The sequence below is a fragment of the Pseudophryne corroboree genome, chromosome 9 (assembly GCF_028390025.1).
Source record: "Pseudophryne corroboree isolate aPseCor3 chromosome 9, aPseCor3.hap2, whole genome shotgun sequence".
NCBI classification, from domain to species: domain Eukaryota; kingdom Metazoa; phylum Chordata; class Amphibia; order Anura; family Myobatrachidae; genus Pseudophryne; species Pseudophryne corroboree.
Window position 1 is genome coordinate 376,944,604 of NC_086452.1, and position 13,656 is coordinate 376,958,259.

The 13,656-nt window shown below is 47.4% G+C and overlaps 1 protein-coding gene across 5 annotated transcripts in view; it reads left to right on the top strand.

Moving 5' to 3' along the window:
* ATG7 (autophagy related 7) overlaps positions 1 to 13,656 on the top strand; it is a 617,483-nt gene that overhangs the window by 343,550 nt on the left and 260,277 nt on the right. The window lies entirely within an intron of this gene.

A 13,656-nucleotide genomic window follows, 5' to 3' on the forward strand; every position in this document is an offset into this window, starting at 1 on the left:
TTTGACGGCATGGCGGTTGAACGCCGGATCCTAAAGGAAAAAGGCATGCCGGAAGAAGTCATTCCTACTTTGATTAAAGCAAGGAAGGAAGTAACCGTGCAACACTATCACCGCATTTGGCGAAGATATGTTGCGTGGTGCGAGGATCGGAGTGCTCCGACGGAGGAATTTCAACTGGGTCGATTCCTACATTTCCTGCAATCAGGATTGTCTATGGGTCTCAAATTGGGATCTATTAAGGTTCAAATTTCGGCCCTGTCGATTTTCTTTCAAAAAGAATTGGCTTCAGTTCCTGAAGTCCAGACTTTTGTTAAGGGAGTGCTGCATATACAGCCTCCTGTGGTGCCTCCAGTGGCACCGTGGGATCTCAATGTGGTTTTGGAATTTCTAAAATCTCATTGGTTTGAACCACTAAAAAAGGTGGATTTAAAATATCTCACATGGAAAGTGACCATGTTACTAGCCCTGGCTTCGGCCAGGAGAGTGTCAGAACTGGCAGCTTTATCTTACAAAAGCCCATATCTGATTTTCCATTCGGACAGGGCAGAACTGCGGACTCGTCCGCATTTTCTCCCTAAGGTGGTGTCAGCATTTCATCTGAACCAGCCTATTGTAGTGCCTGCGGCTACAAGTGACTTGGAGGACTCCAAGTTACTGGACGTTGTCAGAGCATTAAAAATATATATTGCAAGGACAGCTGGAGTCAGAAAACCTGACTCGTTGTTTATATTGTATGCACCCAACAAGATGGGTGCTCCTGCGTCTAAGCAGACGATTGCTCGTTGGATCTGTAGCACAATCCAACTTGCACATTCTGTGGCAGGCCTGCCACAGCCTAAATCTGTAAAGGCCCACTCCACAAGGAAGGTGGGCTCATCTTGGGCGGCTGCCCGAGGGGTCTCGGCATTACAACTTTGCCGAGCAGCTACGTGGTCAGGGGAGAACACGTTTGTAAAATTTTACAAATTTGATACTCTGGCTAAGGAGGACCTGGAGTTCTCTCATTCGGTGCTACAGAGTCATCCGCACTCTCCCGCCCGTTTGGGAGCTTTGGTATAATCCCCATGGTCCTTTCAGGAACCCCAGCATCCACTAGGACGATAGAGAAAATAAGAATTTACTTACCGATAATTCTATTTCTCGGAGTCCGTAGTGGATGCTGGGCGCCCATCCCAAGTGCGGATTATCTGCAATAATTGTACATAGTTATTGTTAACTAATTCGGGTTATTGTTTAGGAAGCCATCTTTCAGAGGCTCCTCTGTTATCATACTGTTAACTGGGTTTGATCACAAGTTGTACGGTGTGATTGGTGTGGCTGGTATGAGTCTTACCCGGGATTCAAAATTCCTCCCTTATTGTGTACGCTCGTCCGGGCACAGTACCTAACTGAGGCTTGGAGGAGGGTCATAGGGGGAGGAGCCAGTGCACACCACCTGATCGGAAAGCTTTACTTTTTGTGCCCTGTCTCCTGCGGAGCCGCTATTCCCCATGGTCCTTTCAGGAACCCCAGCATCCACTACGGACTCCGAGAAATAGAATTATCGGTAAGTAAATTCTTATTTTTTATTTTTAAGGTATAAGGTATGCAGTTGTTTTTTTTTTTTCCGTTAGAAATTATTGCTGACATACAATTTCACCAGGTTGTGGCTAGTAGGACATGTTGGTGTGTGTAGTTTCTCTAACTCTTGCATGCTCTGCAAGGGATGCGTATGCTGGCGCTTATATATATTGAGTGGTGCTTATCTTAAGATGCATGCAGCTCAAATATCTCTTTATAATCCTACTTTTTTGGGCACAATATTTTGATGCAGGGGTTCCTTAGGTGATGGAGAAACTGCAGCACAGAGCTATTGTCTGGTGCAAAAAATGTATATTTTTTGGGGGGCTTTCATTTTATATTATTTACATATTTATATGTTGATTACATATGCTATGTATATTATGCTCTTATTTCTACTTTAAAAGTCAGGAAATATTTCTAAACATGGCTTGTACCATTTAAAATTGTTACCTCCTACAGGGGGAGATGTATCCAGACCTGGAGGGAGAGAGAGAATCAACCAATCAGCGTCTGTCATTTTTCAAACAGCCTATAAAATAAGTTAGACGCTGATTGGTTGGTACTTTCTCTCTCTCTCTCTCTCTCTCTCTCTCTCTCTCTCTCTCTCTCTCTCCCTCCACTTTAGGTTTAATACAAATACATCTCCCTTACAGCGGCAGGTTTGGTCCGTCCTTATTCCTTTGCATAACTTTTAGCTATGCCATTATAACCGTTAAATTCTGTAATCAAATCCTTTGCAGCTCTAGACCTGCTGATCGGGCAGCTCTCCAAAATGGGTATGGCACGGTCTCTGCAGGTGCCATAATTCCTGTCTGACAGTTCATTGTTCTATTTAGGGAAGTTCTGCAACTATGCTGATAATAATACATCATTTCATGCACTGCAGATGATAAATATTCAAATATCGCCCACAGATTAAAGTCTGTCTCCAAGGAGAATACACCCTATATATCCTCATGTATCGCTGTACAGACATGTCAAGTTTATATTTATAGAAGAATGACAAACACAGATGGGCACAGCAAATCTTTCTGTGGATGCAGGCAAATGAACAATTACAATCCGGATTTTCCAGATGTCTGCTTGTCCTGCGGCATACTGGTTCTTTCTGTAATACCACTGTAACATTCCCAATACCTACCATTACCAGTATCCTCTCTACAGACATTTCTCCCATGCGTCATCATGGAAAGTTCTTATGTAAATAGGACTGCTTAGTATTAGTCATATCATATTTACTATATTTTAATGATGCAAGGAATCCATGCTTCAACAAAATAGCTAGGGGCACTGGCGTATCTATAATGGGTGCAGTGTGTGCGGGACACACGGGCCCCTGGGTCCAGAGTTGGGCCCACACCGCACACACTGCACCCATTTCTTCTATACTTCTTCTATACTTACCTTTCCGGCGTCCATCGGTGACTGTGTGTGGGCCCCCTCCTCTCCCGTAGCTGTCACCGCCGCTGCTAGCGCACTGAGCACTAGAGCGCAGGACTCCAAAAAAATGGCGTAGCAGCTATTTTTCGGAGTCCTGCACATGCGCTGTAGACTCTGGCGCTGAGAGCGCTAACAGCGGCGGTGATGGCTACAGGAGAGGAGGGGGCCCACACACGGAGTCTGCACACGGGTCCCCTACTCTCTAGAAACGCCGCTGCTCGGGGCAGTCCTCTTAAAAACGATCCCCAATCTTTAATAGATGTTCGGCCATGTGAGTGGCCAAGCTGCTGACAAATATGACCAATCAATGAGCTCTACAATCCCTCTCGATAGTGTATCATAAATATATTTCAGTAGTGCCTGATTAAGGACCACATGTGGTTGTGTGTGTCGTCGTCGTCCCCCCCTTATATCCCCCCAACACACACACACGCACACTTTTGGGCCCCAATGTCTCTCTAAATATGCAGTAGATGTTAGAGATGCTGATAAATCACCATACCTTCTCATTGACCCTAGAAATGTCTCTTGTTTTCTAGAAATGGATAAAACGTTTTGTTCCCCCTGTAGTTACCTCTCATCATGGATGGAGGCAAATAATTGTCTATCTGTTGTACGCTTGCTGTTCTAGGTCTGCGCTGAGTATGCAGCTTGCCATGCTCAGGCTCCTTCAACATGCTACAGAGTGATCCATATCTGGCCTTTTATTCCTTTTCTTTTGTTTTTTTTTAAAACACTGCTTTGTCCATTATCCTGTAATGCAATGTATGCTTTGGTTTATGGGTTGCTCTATCTGTGTTATAATGTTGTCCACGGGTGGGCGGGGTCTCTAGACATGAGTCATTCAATCTCGTACTGGAATTTATGCGTGTACAACTCTGCTGCATTCCTCCAGCTTCTATAAGCAGCGGGGTTACTTTGTGTTTGCGCGTCCTGTTTCTGGATATTGAATACTTATTTATTTATTCATCATTTATTAACAGTTTCTTATATAGCGCAGCATATTCCATTGCGCTTTACAATTAGAACAACAGTAATAGAACAAAACTGGGTAAAAACAGACAGACATAGAGGTAGGAAGACCCTGCTCGCAAGCTTGCAATCTATAGAGAAATAGGCACTGATACACAAGGATAGATGCTACCTATTGCATAAAGGTCCAACAGATTGCTAGGTTCTTAATGAGCTGTATGATATTGTCACCCAGCAATGTTGGCCAAGGGTCAGGAGGGTGTGAGGGTAAAGAAAGACAAGATATGTGATGTTATGTGTTCTGTACAGAGAGGATGTAATTAGATAGGGAAGCATTGAAGGTTATGTGGGTGGGTCTGGAATTTGATAGACTTGTCTGAAGAGGTGAGTTTTCAGGGAACGTTTAAAGGTTTACTTACCCAACTGAGATTCTCCTTGGGTGGTATGAGACTCTGCCTCCATTTAACTTGTTTGTCCTACTTACCTTTTTGCCCTTCCTGACTTGTCACTCGCGGACTAATGTATGTGGAGATAAAAAAAAAACAGGGAGGGGGTCTGTAGTCCTCCAGAATTAAGATTACATACAGACACATATCAGTTTACATTTTCTTTATTTTGTTTATAATTTTGGATCACATCTTTATTATTATGTTATTACACAATCCCCTAATGCCTGTAATATTGCCTACCACCATTTCCCCATTGTGCCAGCTTCTGTTACTTGTCTACATCCATCTGTTCTCGCACACAGGGGGGGGGGGGGGGGGGTTCCGAGTACCCAGAAACCCCCCCCCCCAAGCCGCCGATCTATAGCGCAGCAGTTAACCGTTTTTCTCTGACGTCCTAGTGGATGCTGGGGACTCCGTAAGGACCATGGGGAATAGACGGCTCCGCAGGAGTCTGGGCACATCTAAAGAAAGATTTAGGACTATCTGGTGTGCACTGGCTCCTCCCCCTATGACCCTCCTCCAAGCCTCAGTTAGATTTCTGTGCCCGGCTGAGCTGGATGCACACTAGGGGCTCTCCTGAGCTCCTAGAAGAAAGTATAGTTTAGGTTTTTTATTTTCAGTGAGACCTGCTGGCAACAGGCTCACTGCAACGAGGGACTAAGGGGAGAAGAAGCGAACCTACCTAAGTGGTGGTAGCTTGGGCTTCTTAGGCTACTGGACACCATTAGCTCCAGAGGGATCGAACACAGGACCCGACCTCGTCGTCCGTTCCCGGAGCCGCGCCGCCGTCCCCCTTACAGAGCCAGAAACAAGAAGGTGGTCCGGATAATCGGCGGCTGAAGACTTCTGTCTTCTCCAAGGTAGCGCACAGCACTGCAGCTGTGCGCCATTGCTCCTCATGCACACCACACACTGCGGTCACTGATGGGTGCAGGGCGCTGGGGGGGGGCGCCCTGAGCAGCAATAATAACACCTTGGCTGGCAAAACTAACACCATATATAGCCCCAGAGGCTATATAGGTGTATATTAACCCCTGCCAGAAACGATAAAATAGCGGGAGAAAGCCTGCCGAAAAGGGGGCGGAGCCAACTCCTCAGCACACTGGCGCCATTATTCCCTCACAGCTTCGCTGGAAGGAAGCTCCCTGGCTCTCCCCTGCAGTCCTGCACTACAGAAAGGGTAAAAAAGAGAGGGGGGGCACAATTTAGGCGCAATGTATATATAATATATAGGCAGCTATAGGGGAAAACACTCTGTATAGTGATATCCCTGTGTTATATAGCGCCCTGGTGTGTGCTGGCATACTCTCCATCTGTCTCCCCAAAGGGCTTTGTGGGGTCCTGTCCTCTGTAAGAGCATTCCCTGTGTGTCTGCTGTGTGTCGGTACTGCTGTGTCGACATGTATGATGAGGATAATGATGTGGAGGCGGAGCAAATGCCTGTGAATGTGATGTCACCCCCTGCGGGGTCGACACCAGTGTGGATGGACTTATGGAAGGAATTACGTGACGGTGTCAGCTCCTTACATAAAAGGTTTGACGACATAGGACAGCCGGCTACTCAGCTTGTGCCTGTCATCAGGGGCTATAAAACGCCCGCTACCTCAGATGACAGATACAGATGTCGACACGGATACCGACTCCAGTGTCGACGATGATGAGACGAGTGTACCCTCCAATAGATCCACCCGTTATATGATTGAGGCTATGAAAAATGTATTACACATTTCTGATGATACCCCAGGTACCACAAAAAAGGGTATTATGTTTGGTGAGAAAAAACTACCAGTAGTTTTTCCTGCATCTGACGAATTAAATGAGGTGTGTGAGGAAGCGTGGACTTCCCCAGATAAGAAATTGATCATTTCTAAACGGTTAATGGCTGCGTACCCTTTCCCGCCAGAGGATAGGTCACGCTGGGAAACACCCCCTAGGGTAGATAAAGCGCTGACACGCTTATCAAAGAAGGTGGCACTACCGTCTCCGGATACGGCCGCCCTAAAAGAACCTGCTGATAGAAAGCAGGAAAGTACCCTAAAAGCTATATACACACACACTGGCATTATATTGAGACCCGCTATTGCATCAGCTTGGATGTGCAGTGCTGCTGCTGCGTAGTCAGACTCCCTGTCGGAAACCATTGATACCATGGATAGGGACAATATTTTGCTAACGATTGACCATATTAAAGACGCGGTCTTATACATGCGTGATGCACAGAGGGATATTTGCCGGCTGGCATCAAAAATAAGCGCTATGTCCATTGCCGCCAGACGGGGGTTATGGACTAGGCAATGGTCAGGTGATGCCGACTCCAAGCGGTACGTGGAAGTTTTACCCTATAAAGGGGTGGAACTTTTTGGGGAAGGTCTTTCAGACCTCGTTTCCACAGCTACTGCTGGGAAATTGACTTTTTTGCCACAGGCTACCCCACAGCAAAAGAAAGCACCGTATTATCAGGTACAGTCCTTTCGGCCCCAGAAAAATAAGCGGGCTAGAGGCTCATCCTTTCTGCCGAGGGGCAGAGGAAGGGGGAAAAAGCTGCAGCACACAGCTAGTTCCCAGGAGCAGAAGTCCTCCCCTGCGTCCGGTAAGTCCACAGCATGACGCTGGGGCTGCTCAGGCGGAATCGGGAACGATGGGGGCGCGTCTCAGGTTTTTCAGCACACAGTGGGCTCTCTCACAAGTGGATCCCTGGGTCCTTCAAGTAGTATCTCAGGGGTACAGGCTGGAATTCGAGACGTCTCCCCCCCGCCATTTCCTAAAATCTGCCTTGCCGGCAACTCCCTCTGCCAGGGAGGCAGTGTTGGTGGCTATTCAAAAACTGTATTCACAGAAAGTGATCGTCAAGGTACCCCTCCTTCAACAAGGAAAGGGTTACTACTCCACAATGTTTGTGGTACCGAAACCGGACGGTTCGGTGAGACCCATCTTAAATTTAAAAGCCTTGAACACTTATATCAAAAGGTTCAAGTTCAAGATGGAATCGCTCAGGGCGGTTATTGCGAGCCTGGAGGAGGGGGATTACATGGTATCCCTGGACATCAAGGATGCGTACCTGCATGTCCCCATTTACCCTCCGCACCAGGAGTACCTCAAATTTGTGGTACAGGACTGTCACTATCAGTTCCAGACGCTGCCGTTTGGGTTATCCACGGCACCGAGGGACTTTACCAAGGTAATGGCCGAAATGATGATACTCCTTCGCAAGAAGGGAGTTTTAATTATCCCGTACTTGGACGATCTCCGGATAAAGGCGAGGTCCAAAGAACAGTTGATAGGGGGGGTGGCACTTTCTCAGGAAGTGCTACAACAGCACGGCTGGATTCTAAACATTCCAAAGTCACAGCTGGTCCCGACGACACGTCTTCTGTTCCTGGGAATGATTCTGGACACAGACCAGAAAAGAGTGTTTCTTCCACTGGAAAAAGCAGAGGAATTGTCATCTCTGGTCAGAGACATCCTAAAACCAGGAAAAGTGTCGGTACATCAATGCACACGAGTCCTGGGAAAAATGGTTGCTTCGTACGAAGCAATTCCATTCGGAAGGTTCCACGCAAGGACGTTCCAGTGGGACCTGTTGGACAAATGGTCCGGGTCCCATCTCCAGATGCAACAGCGGATAACCCTATCGGCCAGAACCAGGGTGTCGCTGATGTGGTGGCTGCAGAGGGCTCATCTACTAGAGGGCCGCAGATTCGGAATACAGGACTGGGTCCTGGTGACCACGGATGCCAGCCTTCGGGGCTGGGGGGCAGTCACAAAGGGAAGAAATTTCCAGGGACTGTGGTCAAATCAGGAGATTTCTCTTCACATAAATATCCTGGAGCTAAGGGCCATTTACAATGCCCTAAGCCAGGCAAGACCCCTGCTTCAAAACCAGCCGGTACTGATCCAGTCAGACAACATCACGGCGGTCGCCCATGTAAACAGACAGGGCGGCACGAGAAGCAGGATGGCGATGGCAGAAGCCACAAGGATTCTCAGATGGGCAGAGAATCATGTGTAAGCACTGACGGCAGTGTTCATTCCGGGAGTGGACAACTGGGAAGCAGACTTCCTCAGCAGGCACGACCTCCACCCGGGAGAATGGGGACTTCATCCAGAAGTTTTCCAAATGCTGGTCAACCGGTGGGAAAAACCACAGGTAGACATGATGGCGTCCCGCCTCAACAAGAAGTTGAAAAGATTTTGCGCCCGGTCAAGAGACCCTCAGGCGATAGCGGTGGACGCTCTAGTGACACCATGGGTGTACCAGTCGGTTTATGTGTTTCCTCCTCTACCTCTCATACCCAAGGTACTGAGAATAATAAGAAGGCGAGGAGTGAAAACCATACTCGTGGTTCCGGATTGGCCAAGAAGAGCTTGGTACCCGGAACTTCAAGAGATGCTTACAGAGGACCCTTGGCCTCTGCCGCTCAGACAAGACCTGCTGCAGCAGGGACCCTGTCTGTTCCAAGACTTACCGCGGCTGCGTTTGACGGCATGGCGGTTGAACACTGGATACTGAAGGAAAAGGGTATTCCGGAGGAAGTCATCCCTACCCTGATCAAAGCCAGGAAGGATGTCACCGCAAAACATTATCACCGCATTTGGCGAAAATATGTTGCTTGGTGTGAGGCCATGAAGGCCCCGACGGAGGAATTTCAACTGGGTCGATTCCTGCACTTCCTGCAAGCAGGGGTGACGTTGGGCCTCAAATTGGGGTCCATAAAGGTCCAGATTTCGGCTCTGTCGATTTTCTTCCAAAAAGAACTGGCTTCACTGCCCGAAGTTCAGACTTTTGTCAAAGGAGTTCTGCATATTCAGCCTCCTTTTGTGCCCCCAGTGGCACCTTGGGATCTCAATGTGGTTTTGACATTCCTGAAATCACATTGGTTCGAACCACTTAAGACTGTGGATTTAAAATATCTCACGTGGAAAGTGGTCATGCTGTTGGCCTTGGCGTCGGCCAGGCGGGTTTCAGAATTGGCGGCTTTGTCTTGTAAAAGCCCTTATCTGATTTTCCATATGGATAGGGCAGAATTGAGGACTCGTCCTCAGTTTCTCCCAAAGGTGGTCTCAGCTTTTCACTTGAACCAACCTATTGTGGTGCCTGCGGCTACTAGGGACTTGGAGGATTCCAAGTTGCTGGACGTAGTCAGGGCCCTAAAAATTTATATTTCCAGGACGGCTGGAGTCAGAAAGACTGACTCGCTGTTTATCCTGTATGCACCCACCAAGCTGGGTGCTCCTGCTTCTAAGCAGTCTATTGCGCGCTGGATTTGTAGCACTATTCAGCTGGCGCATTCTGCGGTAGGCTTACCGCAGCCTAAATCTGTAAAAGCCCATTCCACACGGAAGGTGGGCTCATCTTGGGCGGCTGCCCGAGGGGTCTCGGCTTTACAACTTTGCCGAGCAGCTACTTGGTCGGGGGCAAACACGTTTGCAAAATTCTACAAATTTGATACCCTGGCTGAGGAGGACCTGGAATTCTCTCATTCGGTGCTGCAGAGTCATCCGCACTCTCCCGCCCGTTTGGGAGCTTTGGTATAATCCCCATGGTCCTTACGGAGTCCCCAGCATCCACTTAGGACGTCAGAGAAAATAAGAATTTACTCACCGGTAATTCTGTTTCTCGTAGTCCGTAGTGGATGCTGGGCGCCCATCCCAAGTGCGGATTATCTGCAATACCTGTACATAGTTATTGTTACAAAAATCGGGTTTTGTTGTGAGCCATCTCTTCAGAGGCTCCAGTTGTTATCATACTGTTAACCGGGGTTCCTATCACGTGTTATATGGTGTGATTGGTGTGGCTGGTATGAGTCTTACCCGGGATTCAAAAATCCTTCCTTATTGTGTCAGCTCTTCCGGGCAAAGTTCCTAACTGAGGCTTGGAGGAGGGTCATAGGGGGAGGAGCCAGTGCACACCAGATAGTCCTAAATCTTTCTTTAGATGTGCCCAGTCTCCTGCGGAGCCGTCTATTCCCCATGGTCCTTACGGAGTCCCCAGCATCCACTACGGACTACGAGAAATAGAATTACCGGTGAGTAAATTCTTATTTTTTTTTTGTGTGTTTTTTTTACTACCCATTCACGACGGTCTGACTGCCGCTTGAGCTTCACCTGCATTGTGATAGTCTCTGCGTGGCTGCAGCAGGTGCCTCACACACGCACTGAGAGGCTGGCTGCTGCATGTAGGGGGAGCAGCTGCAGCTCCTCTCAGGCTGAGAGGTGAGACGGACATAGCGCGTGTTCACTCCCCGCCAGCGTCCAGCCTACGGAATCTGGATTGCAGAGCAGCGAGGACCAGGAGGTGATTTTGTGTGTGTGTGTGTGTGTGTGTGTGTGAATGCCGGGGGCGGGCAGGCGCCAGTATTTAATAATAGATTATTCAGTAATCGGCGCCAGCATGAGTGCAGGGTCCGGGGGGGGGCACAGCGGACGGAGAGAGGAGGTGCTGGTGCCTGTATTTCATATTAAATTATGCGGTCATTGGGGCCTCTGCCTGCTTGGGGGAAGGTAGTTTGTCAATACAGTCGGGCTGTTTATTTATGGGGTTCAGGATGTTTCGGTATTATAATGATAAATTGCTAACTGCCTTTTTCCTCATTTGTGTAATTGATTAATGTATCCAGTTTGCAATGCATGCTGGTGAATTACAGGTATGCCATAAAGCATAAATATATTACAATGACATGTTTGTACTTCTACCAAACATAGGGGAATACACAATCACTCTTTTAAACCTATTGGAACACTGCTCAACTTGTATTCTCATTGGCCATGGTGATGGCTCTGGCATTGAACAGATAGTAACAGGCCAGAAAATCAGTTCCTGAACTGAGAAGAACTAGAGAAACTGACTTTTGCAGATCCTCACATAGGGGTATATTCAATGCTTTTTGGATCCTTTCCGACAGAAAGGATCCGACAATGCAGTATTCAATTTGCGGACAAATCAGACAGGATTTGGCCGTTCCCGACAATGCCAATCCAACTTTTTTTTTTTTTTAAAGTCGGATTGATATTGTCGGAAACAGGGCTAAAACCTGTCGGATTTGGCCGCGAATCTGACAAAACACGTGGATCTTAAGCTGCCGATCCACGTGCTTTCTGACAAGTCGGATTTTCTGACTTGTCGGATAAACGGGAGTATGGTTGAATAGGTCGAATCTGGATTCAACCTATTACTCCCGTTAATCCAAGTCTGGATATCCGACTTCAGTTGAATACACTCCTATGTACCACAACCCACCTAATACATAGCAGTTAGGAGGTGATGGTCAAAGGCACCCTGCTCTGCTACTGTTACTGGCATAGGCAAACACTGGTGAGACGGACAACGACTTGATTACATCCAGTTCACTATCTAGTGTTTAAAAAGTATATGTACCAGGGTCAGTATTAAGTTTCTTCTACTGCTACCTCAGACTCCTGCAGTTGCTCCAATGTTCTGCAGAGTGTGAGATGGTAGATTGCATTTGGAAACCCCCCCTCTAGAAATCCTGCGTTTGCCACTGGTTCTGATCACTTTCAGCATGCTACCACCACATTTGGCTTTGTCTTCTGAATCTGGTATGCCTTCTGAAGTGAAATCAGTCTTGTCTTCATTTAAACCCTCCTAGTTTTCCAGTTTCTGTGCCCTTTTCCTGTCTACATTTTGTAGTTTTGAATCATAAGCAAATTGAAGCCACAATAATTTGTCTACTCAATGTGTGCTTGATTCTGAGTCAGTCTCATCCGCGGCTGCTTTTCTGTCCAGCTATGGTGACCTACCTACTTATGCTGCGTGTGGGGTGGGGGTGGGGGGGGGGGGGGGGCAAATGGGCGTGACCTCATGGGAAGAGGCCACCTCATGGGAAGGGACCAGTTGTTGATAGTTCACCGTGTCACCGTATCACCACATCATCCGTGTAGTCAACATGTTCACTAGTTCAACCGCAACGTCATTCTCGTGCCGATAAAATAACCGTGGACCAATCATATCCAGCTCATTAAAAAAATCCAGCTATACATTGTTTATTTGCAGTATTTATGAATGTTTTCAGTGCATACGCGATACATTCTGCAAAATGCCAAGTGTAGAAGTCAGTGTTCTTTTTTACCGCAACACTTGTTTGCGTGCAGTTTTATTTGCTCATTTCTTCTTTAGAGGCATTACAATACTTTGAATGAATAGCGCTGTGAGCAACTGTTCTGTTATCAACCAGTTTTTGGTTGATGTACTGATTCTAATTCACATTAATGGGCTGAGGGGCAGACTTGCCTCTGTGAAGTGATAAAGTGGAAGGTGATAAAGTACCAGCCAATCAGATACTAATTGCCATGTCACAGGCTGGGTTTGAAAAATGTCAGTTAGGAGCTGACTGGCTGGGGCTTTATCTCCTCCCACTTTATCACTTCACCAGGCTTAATAAATCTGCCCCTGAATTACAGGAAGCTTTGTGTTTGCAGAAAACAGTAGCAGATCTTGCCACGGGCAAGCAGGACTTTTGCCCGGGGCGCCGCACCATGGCAAGATCCGCTACTGCTATGCCCCCCGCTGTCCGCTGTGTCTCCCGCTGTGAAGGGAACTAGACGCTACGCGTCTAGTTTCCCTTCGTGGAGAGGATCTTTGCTGTGCGGTGCGCGATGACGTCATCGCGCACCGCACAGCAAATGGCCTGTCCACGAAGGGAACTAGACGCTACGTGTCTAGTTTCCCTTCGTGGAGAGGACCTTTGCTGTGCGGTGCGCGATGACGGCATTGCGCACCACACAGCATTTTAGCGGCGCTACTCTACTGTACAGGGGGTGTAACTGACCACGCCCCCTGTATGAAGCCACGCCCCTATTTCCCGCCCGGTCCGCAAAATGGGCTAGAACCGGCCCTGGCAGAAAACTATGTCTCCCTCAAAGCTAAACTACAGTCTGTTCAGGTCTAATAAATTGCTAACATTTTGCATATATAACCATGATTGCCATTAGTGGATGATTTGTATAGAGCAGTTTGTATGGTCCTTTTAATATAAGAGCATTACTTTTCCAAAAGTATTTCCACTCTAATGCAACGAGTACTAAAGATGAATATCTGTTTTCCAGACTAATGTTTCATCCTTTGTCCTAATGTTTGTATCCTTTCTGCCTTTGTATCCCCCTGCGTCTGAAATGACATAGTGAGCAACATTTAAAAACCGAACTCAGGCACATTTCATAGACTTTACAATAAGAAGTTTTCATTGTACTGTATATGTTATAATAACTCATAGCC